At 35.5% G+C, this 14,550-nt stretch overlaps 1 protein-coding gene across 3 annotated transcripts in view; it reads left to right on the top strand.

Moving 5' to 3' along the window:
• Window positions 1–2,170: 2,170 nt before the first annotated feature.
• LOC103155726 (gap junction gamma-1 protein-like) overlaps window positions 2,171–14,550 on the top strand; it is an 18,002-nt gene continuing 5,622 nt past the window's right edge. Inside the window, exons 1-3 of one of the 3 annotated variants that reach the window (XM_007577517.2) lie at window positions 2,171–2,504; window positions 5,889–6,012; window positions 7,756–7,827. The gene's annotated coding sequence lies outside the window, so the exon portion shown is untranslated. Of the gene's footprint in view, window positions 2,505–5,888; window positions 6,201–6,262; window positions 6,294–7,755; window positions 7,828–14,550 lie in introns of those variants that run through there. The other 2 variants (XM_007577518.2, XM_007577519.2) reach the window with 2 other exon arrangements.

The following is a 14,550-nucleotide window of genomic DNA, read 5'->3' as shown; positions in this document are numbered from 1 at the left end:
TTAAAGAAAGAACATTTCTGCTCAGTGGAAACACCAGGGCTGTTTAGGTTTGTTTCTTTTACACAACACTTGCACTTTCAAAAACCTTAAAATAATTTAAATTCATCAGCTCACCTCCATACTTGTTTTTACTTAAGTTGATTTAAGTAAAAACAAACAAAAAAACAAAACATTTAGATTGCTGTTTAGATAGGTAGGTTCCCTCTCGTTGTGTAATCATCTCTCAAGTTTGGCCTTTCTGACGGCAGTTAACCAAACCCAAGCATGACTTAAGTGCGAAAAAGATGCTTTTCAATTCACTTGGTGCTGGGTCAGTTGGTGTTGACCCAATTCCGGTTTTTTATGTTTTTATTTTTTGCCTTAATGCGACCTGTATCTGATCTTTTCATGACTGAACAACACAGGTGGGATTTTTTTTCCGAATGCCACTTGGGTATCTGATTCAAATGTGACCGAACCGTCAGGTCGCATTGATCCGACCTGAACGTCACTGATACTCGACAAATGTCACTATTCTGCGTCCTGATAAGCGCAAGGGGGAGAGTAAACAACAAACATGTAGGACGATAATGAGGATTAAGTTGTTAATATCCTGGCTGCGGTCAGACAACTTCAAAATCATAAGCTAAGCTCCACCGTTAGCATCCATGTTTACTTCCGCAAACAATGAGCACTACCTCTTCCTTTTTTATGGCGGTTGGCAAAACACAGGACGCTCTCGATGTGTGACGTCATTGCGCCCTCTACTGCGCGTGCGGGACACTTTCAGGTCGTTTGCAGTTCACACTGGAGATCACATACAGCTCACCTATATATTTGGAAGTGTGAATGATCACTCCAAAGAAAATCCGATTTGACAAAAAAATCGGAATTGGATCACTGCAGTGAAATCTGAATGAAAGCACCGTGCACTCAACAGTTCCTTGTTCTGATTGCTTTATCTACTAATTATGTTTAATTTAAACAGGCATAAATTTAAAAAGGAGGCAATTTAGTAACTAAAATGCTCTAACTCTTTACTAGGTTATCGAAGTAGTTTAAAAAGCTTTCAGAATAGTTTGGATATTTTGGTTTGTTTCAAAAGGATGCAATCCAGTGAGAGGAACTAGTTATACAGACTGATACAGTCTTCAATTAAATTAAAGGAAGTGGCAGCCATTACGGGGAAGGATGGTGAGCTTGAAGGACACAGCGATGATGTAGTCTTGGCCAAGTTGATGACAATTTGCCATTGCTGCAGAAGTCCTGAAGTCAAAGGCGTCATCCAAAGCAGTTTGTCAGCCTGTAGATCATCCACAGTCGGCTTGAGGTCAAACTGAAGACAGAAGATTGGAGGACAGAGTCCAGACAGAAGATCGGGTCAAGACGAGGTGAAGGGGAGATGGCCCGAATGGAAATGAGACTAGCCAAAAAAAATATCAACTTTTGAGGAGAGTTCATGTTAGGAATAAACAAAATAATGTTTCTTAAATTTGTAAAAACTTAAATGATTAAAAGTCTGAGATTTTAATAATATTCACATTTCTAAGGATTTTGTTGTTGCATTTTGAACCTGCTGCACTTTTGTTGTACAGTGTTGCAAATGTAGAGTTGAGCATTTTGTCCACTAAAAAATAAAAATAATCCAAAATCTGAATAATCCAAAATCTATCATTTACATGAATAAAACACTATTATAAGTCTAGCTTTGCGAAACCACAGTTGACCTAAGCTCTTTTGAGTGGACATTTATTGACTTTGACTGAAATGCATTTTCTATTTAAAAAAATAAACAACTGACAGATTTGAACTGCAGGCAAATCAGGTTGATCTTTAAACTCTTGAACTAAATAACACCACTGCAAAGCTTCAAAATTAGACTTTAGTTCATTCTGGAACAACCAGGGTTTCACAGATTTAGTTGTGCAGAAATGATCTGCAATACAATCCGAAATGTTGGCTTTTGCCCATTTTTTGCACATGATCCTGACCTTCGATTGTACTCAAGACATTTTAAAGTCCACAGTACTTTGATTTTATAACCACAAAATTCAAATTAGCTCATTATGATTTTATGTAATAAACCAACAAAGTAGTAGATGATGGTTCAATAAAAACTGGCAGTCAATTTGTATTTAGTCCTATTTACTATTCCTGAAACCAATCCCGGAAGAAAAACCTGTTAGATGTTGTAAAAAATTTTATATTATTTAATCTATTTCTAAACTGAAAACAGTCCTTGCATTAAATTACCTAATTTATTTTCGGGCGCTACACTGAATATGCCTTAAACTTCATATTAAGCTTTTCACCCAGCAGATGGCGCCAAATCTAAAGTCCCAAATATTGTGTATTCCAGTGAAGTGGATTTTAACTTCTGTATCCTTCCGCCCTCTGTAAGACAACAAACTGCTCACAGTGGGATGACCGCTGCTGATGGAGATCATGAAACATCGCTCAGCATCTCTTATAGGTGTCGACAGAAAAGGCTCAAGGCTGTGATGACATAGAAAACATGTCATGATGTGAGTTTGAGAAGCTGAAAAAGTCTCAGGAGTAATCTGACGACTCAGCGTTCTTAATAATCTGTCTCTTCTGTTTAAATCAGTCCTCTGATCTGATTTGTCACGCCAACCCTTACAGGATGGACTTTGAAAAAAAAAGAATATATTTTTATGTGATTTTGCTTTTAATCCACACAAAACTCAGTTTAATAACTGGAAACGATTATTTATCAAATATCCGACCAAAGGGTCCGGTGAGAAAACGTCGTATTTGCGTGTCTTCATGACTTTTAGGGTCTGTGGCAAATAATATGCAAATATATCAACATTCAGTTTTTGACATGATTCCTAATCGACAATATCTTGTGTTTTAATAACTTTATATTGTAATGCGCCATTTAAAAGTAGTTTAACCACACTTCCTGGCGCCATGTTTAATTCCAAACAGGAAGCCGTGGTTGTTTTGAAGCAATCTGATTGGCTAATAGGTTTTAAGTTTGCCCTACACTGCCCCCTACGGTTTGGCATGTTTAAAACAACGCTCAGGAGCTGATTTTTGAGGTTCGTATCGGTCCAGAATTGTTTTTGAGTTCTGAAACCGAGCCTGTGTGTATGACAATTATTTTTATTTAAACGATGTGATGGAGATATTCGAGTTATAAAAACCCAGCTATGTAGACAAGGACTCAAAAAGGGGGGTAAAAATATATGAAGGAGTCAATTTTTTTCTGACTTTCATTTGTAAAATGTTTTGAAAATGACAATTTTTGTTCTACTGCAATTTATACGTTTTATTAAAAAATATATTTTTCACATATTTATTAAAACTGTATAGCATAAGACTGATAATTGGTGTAAAATTGAGCTCTAATGGTTTCTCCCAGTCTCCCAGAACTAACTAGAAACAACCAATCAGAGCCCGGAGGTGGATCTTAGTGCTGCCAATCACCCTCTTTATGCTACGCTACAGCTAGCAGAGCCTGCTGTGAATGCTCAGGCTAGATAGCATAGCTACTAATGACGGTGGATAAACGGTTTTCTCTTAACCGTCGTCGTTTTTCCACCGTTAGCATATTTAGCAGCTAGTACATGTTGTTGATTGACAGCACTAAGACCCTCCACTTGGCTCTGATTGGTTGTTTTTGCTCAGGAGCGGTGTATTTCTTCAGAAATTTCTTCAGAAATACACCGAAGGCCATAGAAAAGACAGATAATCTTTTCACAGATTATCTGTCTCATATTTTACTGTCACAACATGCAACAGTTTTAACAAATATGTAAAAAACAGATTAAAAAAAACAACTTACATGCTGCAGCTTTAAGCACTACAATGTGTTGATGTATCATGTAAAATCATGATAAAGTACTTTGCATTTATTTGTGTTTGTAGCATAATAAAGATCAATTTGCCCTTTACTGAGCCTGTCACTGTTTCAGTTTGTTATTGCTTAATAGGAAGAACATACTACAACCTGCTCTGACCTCCAGAGAAAAGTGATCAATATATGACAAATTATATTGGAGTTTCTTCTCCAGCTTGTGTCACCATCTCAATTTTCACACAGAAGCTGATGCAGCAGGAAACCCTCAGCTGCTGAGCTGCATTAAATTGCCATCGCTGTCTGATGATTGCTTTTATGGATAACCCCATCGACTCTTCTCCATTCAATTACTCCACCCCGAGGTGAAAGATAACTCAGTTAGGGGGAGCTTCAAGCCTGTAGGAGGTCATTTTGAATTAAAGTATAATACCTCTCGTGCCGATACACAATCAGGCTGATTACGGTTGGAGTTGTTTTCCGCCACTCTTCCCCGTTTGATTCCTCAGGTGATAGTTTAAGAACAATGGCAGCCAAAAGTCAAGCTTAATGGCTCTGACGGTGGCAGAGACAAACAGTCGGAAAGGATGATGGAAGAGTTGCCTGTCTGGCCTGGATTTTATCTAACACCCTTGAGATAAGCTGCAGACATAGAAAATGATTCCTTTGTTTGAGGATCACCAGCTGCAAAGAATACAATGCATGAATTTTATCAGCATGTCCTTGAGGAAGTCAAATATGAAGAGATAAATCCTCCCGTCTTTGTCAACCTGTGAATTCAGGCATAACTGTGAGTGAGGAGAAGAACTGCAGGTTAAAGCTGCAGTATGAAACTTTTTTTAGTTTTCAATATTCATTAAAACTGCCACCATGTTGTGATAGTAAGATATGAGACAGGTAATCTGTGGGGGGAAATGAGCTCCTCCCTGTGTCACTGTTGTGATCTGAAAAAAATGCAACTTCTGGTCAAAGATGACCAATTAGAGCCACGAGGAGGATCTTAGCGCTGTCAATCATCCTCCGGTATGCTGCTCAATGTGCTAAAGGTGGAGAAACAATTTCCTGTTGCAGAAAAACTGTTTATCTGCTATCATTGATGATATGCTAACTAGTCTAGAGGGTCACATACAAAGTTGTGGCAGGCTCATTATCTTAGAAAGAGATATAAATAGAGCCTTTAAGAAAATAGTTGTGTGCTTAAATATAATTTTATTAGTCAGGTTAACCACTTGAGTCCTAAGTTTCAAATCTCCACCTGGATATTTCTGCTTATTTTAATCGTACAAAGTTCTTTAAATGTACTGTGAGTAAATATATTTGCTAATTTATCCATAACAACTGGAACATTCAATATCTAGCAAGTTATTTTCGCAATTTACCATCTATTAAAAGAGCGTCCCTTAGATTAATTTCACTTCCTGCTATGGCGGGAGTGAAATTACCGTAATAACCTGATATTGACTGGAAAGTGCAACGTCTCCCCTTCCAGAAACCGTTGAAATTTTTCAGATAGCACAAAATGCAGTCAAATTACAGTACTGCAAATTTGGCTGGATTGTCACCGACACGTTCAGCCTAGAAGGGTTAAAGCAGTTTTTATTTGTATTCTATCAAAATACATTAATGTGAAAAAAGTTCGACATTATTTAACATTAAGAAGGACTTATCAAATATTTATTCATATTTGAACACTTTAATGAATAGTTTTATTTGAGTATGTTCATGATCTTGACGTGTCCTGAAATAAAAAATAGTTTGACAGTCTTGGTTTAGAGGGCTGTATGAAAAATTATGGCGGGCCAGATTTGGCCCCCGGGCCTCGAGTTTGACACGTGGTTTAAGAGTTTGCTCAGTCTTTGCCTTTAGCATATTTAAGCCTAATAAACAAGAAAAGTCAAAAGAATTAATAAGTATTTAAAAATGATTTTGTTGGCAGAATTGGATTATGTAGTACTAAAACAATGAAGATTAAGAAGAAAACTAGACAAACGGACGACTATTTTGTTTATTGTATTAAACAGGGGCCGTAACAAACCCATAATAAAAAAAAACAATCCTTTGATGTCTGACTTTCTCTCTCTCTCAGAAAGTCAAACTCCTCCTTTCTTGATTCACTCAGGGAGTTTCTGCCAGTTTGTCTTCAGCACCATCCGCGCTGCGTTTCTGCGGCTCTTCGGGAGAAGAAAGAAGAGGAGATGTTGTTTTTAAAAGTAAGGCACAACCTCTTTTTGCATCCTTTAGTATTTTAATGAGCAGTAAAAGCAGGGAGTCAGTGCTGCTGGTGCTGCTGTTTTGGCCGGAGATTTATTTTATTTTTTTTAAGTCTGCGGTTGCTTTGCTGGACTTTCTGCATTCTGCCGGTTGAAAACGTTAAAACCCGACGATGCGCTCGGAAAAGGTGAGCAAGAAAAAAAAAAGTCTGTGTGAAATATATTTGGGGGGAAATCAAATTGGTAATGAAACCGCTGACAAATTACTTGGAGAACAAACGGTGAGTTAACAAAGAAATATAGATTTGTATTTCTAAAAATGTGTCACTTTGCTAGGAATCAATTTTAAAAGCTCGAAGCTTAACTAATTGTCTGCTAGCAAACGAAATAATTGTCATTTAAAAATATTTTTTGGCAAAATAAGAATGTAGCTCGTATTAGTGGGTCAAGCTTCATTAAAATGAACTCGTGTTTAAAATTAAAGTGATATATTTTCTTAATATTTCAGAATTTCTTGCTACGCTAAAGTTTGCTCGTGTTAGCAAGTTGCTAGCATCTAAATCACAATTTTTTTTAGCTGCTAGGCAACCTGTAGATTTGCCTGTTTAAAAATGTCTGCGATATTTTATAGGTTTTAAAATCAAATATTACGCCATCTGATGTTACAATTACAAATTCTACTATATTTAGTTTAATCCCCTGGCTAATTATTTTTTATAGCATTTTAGTGCACTCACAGATTCTACAAAATGATCTGTGGGGTAAATTTTAAAGACGGAAGCAAGTTGGTTTTTGATTAGATCCACTGGAATTTTCTCAGAATTTTCCCCCCAAATTTCAAGATGTTGCCTAAAAAGTCAGAACTTTGAGATGGTCAAAATTCTGACTTTCTTCTTGAAATTTTAAGATTGAAAGATTAAAAGTTCTAAAATTAAATTCAGAATTCTGACTTTTTTCTAAAAAAAATTCTCAAGTCAGAATTCAGTGAATAAAAATGTGATTCTGAGATTAAAGTATCAGAATTTATTTGATTTTTTTCAGATTTTTAATGTCAGAATTCTGACTTTATTCTTATAATTCTGAGATTAAAATCAGAAGTTTGACTTATTTCTGCACTTATGTTATTGTAGTTATTGCAAACTACAATAACTTTGGTCAAACCAGGCCTGAATTATTTTAGGCCTGCTTTACAACACAATTTGTCATTTTAAGTGATTTAAAATGTGTATTAGTGTAAAATAAGCCAGGGCAAGTTTGATCAGGCATTGCATTTATTTTAATATTGTCGCATAAGAGATAGGGGAAACAAACTTTCAAGGTTTGACCAGTCTATTTCTCATGTGTGTATTTTCACAAATAGGATAATTGTTTATTGAATGACAAACTAACCTTTTAATTATGTGCGTGCAGTGAGAAAAAACTGCTGATTTTACTTTTGTAAGTATTTTATAATTTCGGATAGATTTCATCAAAGTGCTAAATTAAAAAAAATATGAGCTAAATCAAGTTTAGCTTGATAAAAACAATGAAACTGCCACAAAACCAAAACAACGGCTTAGGTTATAACTAATAGTCAGGATGTTGGATTTTATTGAGCTTAAAATTAATGACAGCTTGTTATGGGGAACTTCCGTTCCAGATGTGCCATTGTTGATGAGAAGTACAGTTATTTTTTTTAAAATGTAATCACTTTTTTGATTCTTATCTTAAAGTTGTTTGGCTGCTTTTCTGTTCTCTCTGCAGGCAGATGGGGTTTAAATTCAAGATATCGGAGAAGACATCAAGTTGGAGAGGATCAAATAATTACACAAAAAGGTAACACCATTATTCCCTTTCATTTTGATCTTTTGGAGTGTTTCTTAAATATTTTAAGAAAAAAAATATAGATTTTTTTTTGTTGTTATAAAAAAGTGAGTTTTTTTCTGTTGCACTCTCCATGTGTCTGTGAAACTTCTTGTTTAAATAACATTTTATTCCAACAGGAACCAGTTAGGTCCCAGCTGTGTGGGAGGATAATTGATGGTTTATACAGTGGGGTTGGGTGGTATTGAATTTTTTAAAACTGTTAAGCCTTCCTCAAATTACACCCTAGTAAACTGACTTCCTAGAAAGGTTTGTGATGCTTTCTCATTGCCACATAAGGTGTTTTTACGGTTTCTAGTTTATTATAAGCTTTTATCCCAGGAGAAAACATCTAACATTGCAATATTTAAGTGATTTGACTACAAATGGGTAAATAATGGCTGAAAAACATATTTTTTTTTATCACTTCTAAACTTTTTTTAATTAGAAATGTGACTATGAGTGTATTGGCTCAAACTGTGTTTATTGTTTGCAGTGCAACGCAGGTGTAGTTGCATTTTGAATGCTGGTTTTATAAAACTTCAGCTTTTTAAAAAAGCGCAGCAGAATTTTGCGTGTCCTTTTTCTAAAACTGTTTCAGTTACAGCCAATGTTTTGTTTGCCTATCAAGGCTGAACTGCAAAAAACTGAGACAATTTAGTTGTTGCTTTCAAGAAAAACATAACATTTTGACTCTTATTAAGTAAAAGGAAATAATAAATGGTTTGGAAATGTATCAACAGAGTAAAAAATCTGATTTTAATCTCTGTTATTTATGCATTAATTATTTTCTGCCCCAAACTGTGATTGTTAGTTATTCACCAAAGTTTCCCAATCAATGTATTATCAAAGTGCTAGGTATGTCTCAATAAGTAATAAGTTAATTAAATTAAAACAAGTTTAATAACTTCCATTTGTTTTTTCTCTTTTCTCTTTCTACCAAAAACTGGATGACAAAACTCTTCAGTTTTGGTCTCAAGGACAGTTTAGTTAACAGACACGCCATAATTAATTTTATTTGTTGTTTCTGTTGTTCATTTTAATATTTAAAATGTCTTCCAGTTCCAAAGTTAAATGTTCATTTGAATTTAAAGTTTATTGATCACTGAGAATGTGTTCCTGCATTTTTATGCCTTTACTATTGTCTGAAAACAACAATAATATCGTTTATCGCCATAAATTTGTCATCCATCAAATTTAGTATGACATTTTTATGGAAAGAGATCCTGACACCATTTGGTTTTAGTTATCTTTTTCTTGTGTTTGTATACTTTTTACATTTTACCTTCCACACATATAATTTGTTTGGTTTATTTGAAATGGAAACCGTGCAGAAGTTTGTATCATGACTGGTTTGGTCCAATTGGAAGTCATTTACTTCCCTTTTTTTTTAATCAGATCATCTTAATGCAGACTCAGGAGAATCAGTTTAATGGAGAATTCCCATCAGTTTACTGTGTGAAACGGCGGTGTCAGCAAGTTGCAAACTTTTTAAAGTTGGCTTTTGTGTAAATAGTCGGTGAGTGTTTCAATCTCAAATAGCCTTTGGGTGGAGCATCACTTCTAGAGCTTTGAAAGCAACCACAAACCTTCATGTTCACAGCTTGAAGCCTACTTAGACAGGCTTGTACAAAGCTGGCTCTTTTATAGGCTCTATAGGAAACAGGAGGTTCTCGGCCTCTGGATGGGAGACATCTGGAGTCGGTGTGCGGCGCCATTCCCAGCTTCTCAGTTTGGGATATTCAGGCCTCTTTCACAAACGCTGACCTTTTCCAGTAATTTAACTACACAGGTGAACTTTACACGACCTTACAGAAGTACTACATACCTCTTGCACCTTTTTGTAAAGACATTTTTTACACTACAAAGCTTGTTGTAATGTGAAATGATGTAATGTATTATATTCTGAAAAGTGTTGTGTTAATTTTGGGGCGTATGTGTCTACCAATTTGCACTTCTGCCAACAGGTAGCAACCCAGTTCCTCTGTGCAGAAAAGCTCTAGTCACATGGTATGTGGAGTTAGTTTGTGCCTCTGATCTTTAATTGGGCCATTCCAGCACATTATTACATTCTGCTACGGTTCTGACTGCATGTTGATGGTTGTTGTCCTGCAGGAAGGTGAAACTCACCCCAGTCTTTTGTGGCCTCTTGCAGGTTTACCCCAGAATCTCCCTGAGTTTAGCTCCTTAAATGCATGTTTTGTGTACTAAAAGAATACCTGGAAGCCACGTTTCATTTTTCTTTCTTTTTACTGTTGTACGGTACTTTTCTGCGAAGAGTCGGACCGAATGAAGAGCGCAAGCGCAAAATGTGTGAACTCACTTTAGAGGAAACAGTTGAAGACAATCTTTGTTTTCAGATAATGAAATGTTTGTGAACAAGCAACGTTTGTTTTCTCTGCATTAGATGGCAGACTTCACATAATCTGAGCCAAATTACAAGATATTATCTCTCACAAACAGAGATTCCCCAAATTGTTAAGATGTGGCAGCTAAATCTTTGAAATGAAAATGATATAAACGGTGCAACCAAATGTTTGGAAATGCAACAAACAGAATGAGTCCTTGACTTTAGCAACTGTTGCGTTGAAGTTTTAGGCAGAACGAAGCAATATTTTGCAAAGACGACTTCATATTTTGTGTCCCGATACAAATTTTGGGTTTGTGGTCTCAGATTAGTCCTTGTATATGAACCATGAGGCTCTACCCTCTGTTCATTTTCTTATATTTTTTTCTCAAGCTATGTTTAATTGGGTTTCTAGATCTTATTAGAGACTTTATTAACTGCTTTATTTTGGCAGTGAAGTATCTGGAATGACTTTGAAACAAACCTTTCAACTAGAAATATGCTTAATTTATGAGGAATTCTTTTTCTCATGCAAAAAACCCTTCACCTGTTGTTGGCTTTAAAATATTTGTAGAGTTTTGTTTTGCTGTCAGATTAATAAAATGTCTGCATAACAGAGTCGATGGCATCGTTATCACAGAAAACATTTTGTGTATTTCTGAATGAAGGCACGAGGAAAAGTTGCAAAAACAGTATTACCTTCATCTAAACTGATTTGTTGAGCCATGAAGTCTGTGTATAAGATTAAAAATAATCTGTTTATTTTTGTTTATTCTATTATAATTGTCACTATTTCTGGTTATTGTGGTTCTGATTCTCTTTTGGGATTTTTTACTTTATAAAATTTGACAAATCATCACCTCTGATCAAATCACAATAACAATGAGTGATTTCCTGCTTGTAAAAACTATTTAATACAGCAACTTTATCAGAATTTGTAACTGTAGACTATAAATAAGTTAAAGTAGGTATAAGTTGCCCTCAGGGCAGGTTTGTACAAAATGCCCAGCTGCAAATCGCTACTTTTCTGGCCCACTACAGCTTTTTGTGTGGCCCTCTGGACTCCAGACGCTAAATTACATCAAATCAATCAGTCCACCCAGTTTTCTGTGATTCTGTTTGTGGAAATTCACGTTAAAAAAGATTCCCACATTTTTTTCTTGCCAATGCATAACTGAAGTTTAGTGCAAATTTTCAGCAAAAGTTGTCAAAACCAGGGCCGTGCAGAGACCACTAAAGGGGCAGGTGCTCACAAAATGGGGCACATCTAACCGGATTCTAGGACAGAATATTAACAAAGCCTATCAGCTTTCAGAGTTTAATAAACAATGATAAATTACACAATTGTGAGATATACAATCAAAGCTAAGGATAATCTCTATATAGAGCATACAACTATGCATATGTAAGATATTTTATTAGTAATTTCTTTCTGCAGGTTTGTTTTGTTATAGGAAAGTATTGCAATATTCAAACCCGCAATTTAGCAAGATATGTAAATCGGAGCTGGACCACGAGACATATTTTGTCTTTACAGAATTACACTATTAAAAATATAAACAAGGGCACAATGCAACCTTTTAGTGGACTGTAATCTATAAAAGAAGAGCTGCTTGGTTTGCTACACTTGCAGTGGAGATGAAAATGGTCCATTCAGGAAAGCAGAGCTGCATCAAACTTTAACGTGGAACTGCAGAAAAAAACCCAAAATCAAATGTTGAATTGTTAATGCATGTCACCATGAGAAAAGCCTACTGAGTTTTGCTTAAAAAACTTGTTTTAAAATTAAAATCACACATTTTTGTCTCATGAAGTGAAAAAATTATTTGCAAAACAAACTTATTTGCATATGTCATAAATCTTTTCTTGCCATTCTAAGTTTTTGTTCGTGACTCAAAGTTTTGCTTGTGATTCTCACATGACGTCATGGGCAGGAGCCAAAATCACAACAAAAGATTTCTGATGTGTGCAAATAAAAGTTTACGTTTGGCAAATAACTTTTTAAGTTCACAAGACAAAAATTAGTTATTTAATTTAAAAAAAAGTTTTTTAAACAAAACGTTTTGTTTATAAAAATTAAATCATTACAATTCCAAAAGTTTTGATTACAATTTTAATTTACTTAACTGAGATTAAAAAAAAAAATTCATTGAATAATTGGGGGAAAAAAAATAAAAATTACTTCATACTCTGCGAACCAGACCCTAAACTTAAAGTCTGGATTGAGTTTTTCCCCTTCATTAATGACACTTTTATTACATACATTATATCTATCATGGTAATTCAGGGTGAGTTATTTTTAATTCTAAATGAATATCCTTGTTGGACTTTTATTTAAGTGCTATTCTCCTTCAAGATACATTTACCTAACGCCAGAATAAATGCAATGTACATTATGCAGCAAAGGAAATTAGAAGATCGGACATATATTCATTATGGAGATGATCGGTTTTGGACAGGCGATAAGCAATACTGAAGAATGACTGCTACCATTAACGATACAGGGAAGAAGCTTTTAGTTATCTAACTTTGCTAGCAAAGTCGTTAGCTAGCAGCTAGCTAACAGCACAACAACAGCAGCCTAATGTCTGTATGATAAAAATACTGAATCGATAGATAAGAACAGTTTTTCCTCACCTGGCTGTCTCCTCCCGCTCAGTAGTTCTTCAGAGAAAGGCAGACAGAGGCCTGTCAGTGTCTGTTGTATTTCATTACCTCTCTGCTTAAACCGCTGAAGCAGAAACGATACTTCAACGTTTTCCGTCATCTGACAAGTAGCAAGTCTACTCCACTTTATTCACCAAAAACTGATCTGTAATCTGTAACGTTCGCTATGCTGAGCTCCAGTTAGCCGCCTTATGTCACTGCGCGAGAGGCAACTGCGTCATGCGTCACGGGCAAAAGGTCAAAGGTAACAAGGTGACCAGATAGTTTATTATGTTGTACAAAAAAACCCCAACAAAAAACAAGTAATTTTAGTACATGTTATTATGTGTCAGAAGAGGGCTTAAGAAATAATAATACAAAAAAACTGACCTCTAACTCCCACCTGTAGGTGGCAGTATTTTGCACTTTTACAATGTCGCTACCTCAGCGTTTGATATCAAGTTATTAGTTCGTCTGTGATCGATGTGACAATATATAAACGCAAATATTGCAAAATACAAAATTAGTGAACTGAACAATGTGAAAAAAACATTTAATTTTAAGAAATGCTTATAAAATGCAGGTATATTTTAACAGTTTAACGGGTTTTATCAATACATTCTGGCACAGCCGGCCATTTAAGACCATTGATGATCTTAAAAACGATGAGTTTGAAACAGACGATCTCCCTGCTCACAGTTCTGCAGGGACATGTTTCGGTAGCAGAAGAAGAAGGTGGGGGGTTGCACCAGTTTGTGTTTGTCAGTGGGATCCGTGTTTGGGCTGGAAGGAGCTGTGCTACTGGCCCTCCACATGTTTCGTTACACAACATGGCCAGATGTGCACTTTCAAACGTCACGTGGCTGTTAATGAAGCCGTGAAAAGGGATGGTGTTTTTCTTCAAAGCAGCAGCAGACGTCAGGAAGCGTGTTAACGCAGCCGCTGGTGACGGTCTATTATTAGGCGAAACCGTGGAGATGTGTGGCGTCCACGAAGAGTCGGCATGCGCAGGTTAAAGGAAGTAAATAGTAAATATTTTATTTATGTAAAATGAAATGAAACTTAACAACAGTTATTCATCTGAAATCAAATTAATGATAGAAATGAGTTTAATCAGATTTCATAACCTGATGGCCTCAGAATAATTTTACATTTATTATTTTATTATCTCAGTGAAATCTTTCCTTTGAAGCCTTCCTGAAGAGTTGGAGTTCAGCCGGAGCAGATGGGCGTCTGCACGTTAAATGGAGGCGTTAAATAGTTACGTAATGTGTGGTATATGTGTCAGGTTCATTTCAGTACAGAAGCTCTCACTTTGACAGTTTACATTTATATTTTCTAAAACTTGAAACTATCTGTAGATGACCGTACAGCTCTGGAAAGTATTGAGTCCACTTAAAATGATCAGTTTCTCTGGTATCAGTTTGAGTAAAATGGACGTTGTTCTTTTATTTTATGAACTACTTACAACATGTTTCCGAAATTCCAACCAAAAATTTACTATTTGGTCATAATAACAAAAAAACATGCATTTAATTTAGGAACAACAATACTAATGTTTTAACTCAGGAAGAGTTCAGAAATCAGTATTTGGTGGAATATAATATATTATTTCCTGAGTTAAACATCAGTTTTGTTGTTTCTGAATGAACATGAATTTGTTTTCTTTGCATTATTTGTGGTCTGTAAGCTCTGCATCTTTT

Source organism: Poecilia formosa, unplaced genomic scaffold (assembly GCF_000485575.1).
Source record: "Poecilia formosa unplaced genomic scaffold, Poecilia_formosa-5.1.2 Scaffold444, whole genome shotgun sequence".
NCBI classification, from domain to species: Eukaryota; Metazoa; Chordata; class Actinopteri; order Cyprinodontiformes; family Poeciliidae; genus Poecilia; species Poecilia formosa.
The sequence above is the reverse complement of the archived record's forward strand: the minus strand, read 5'-3'. Positions and strand labels throughout refer to the sequence as shown.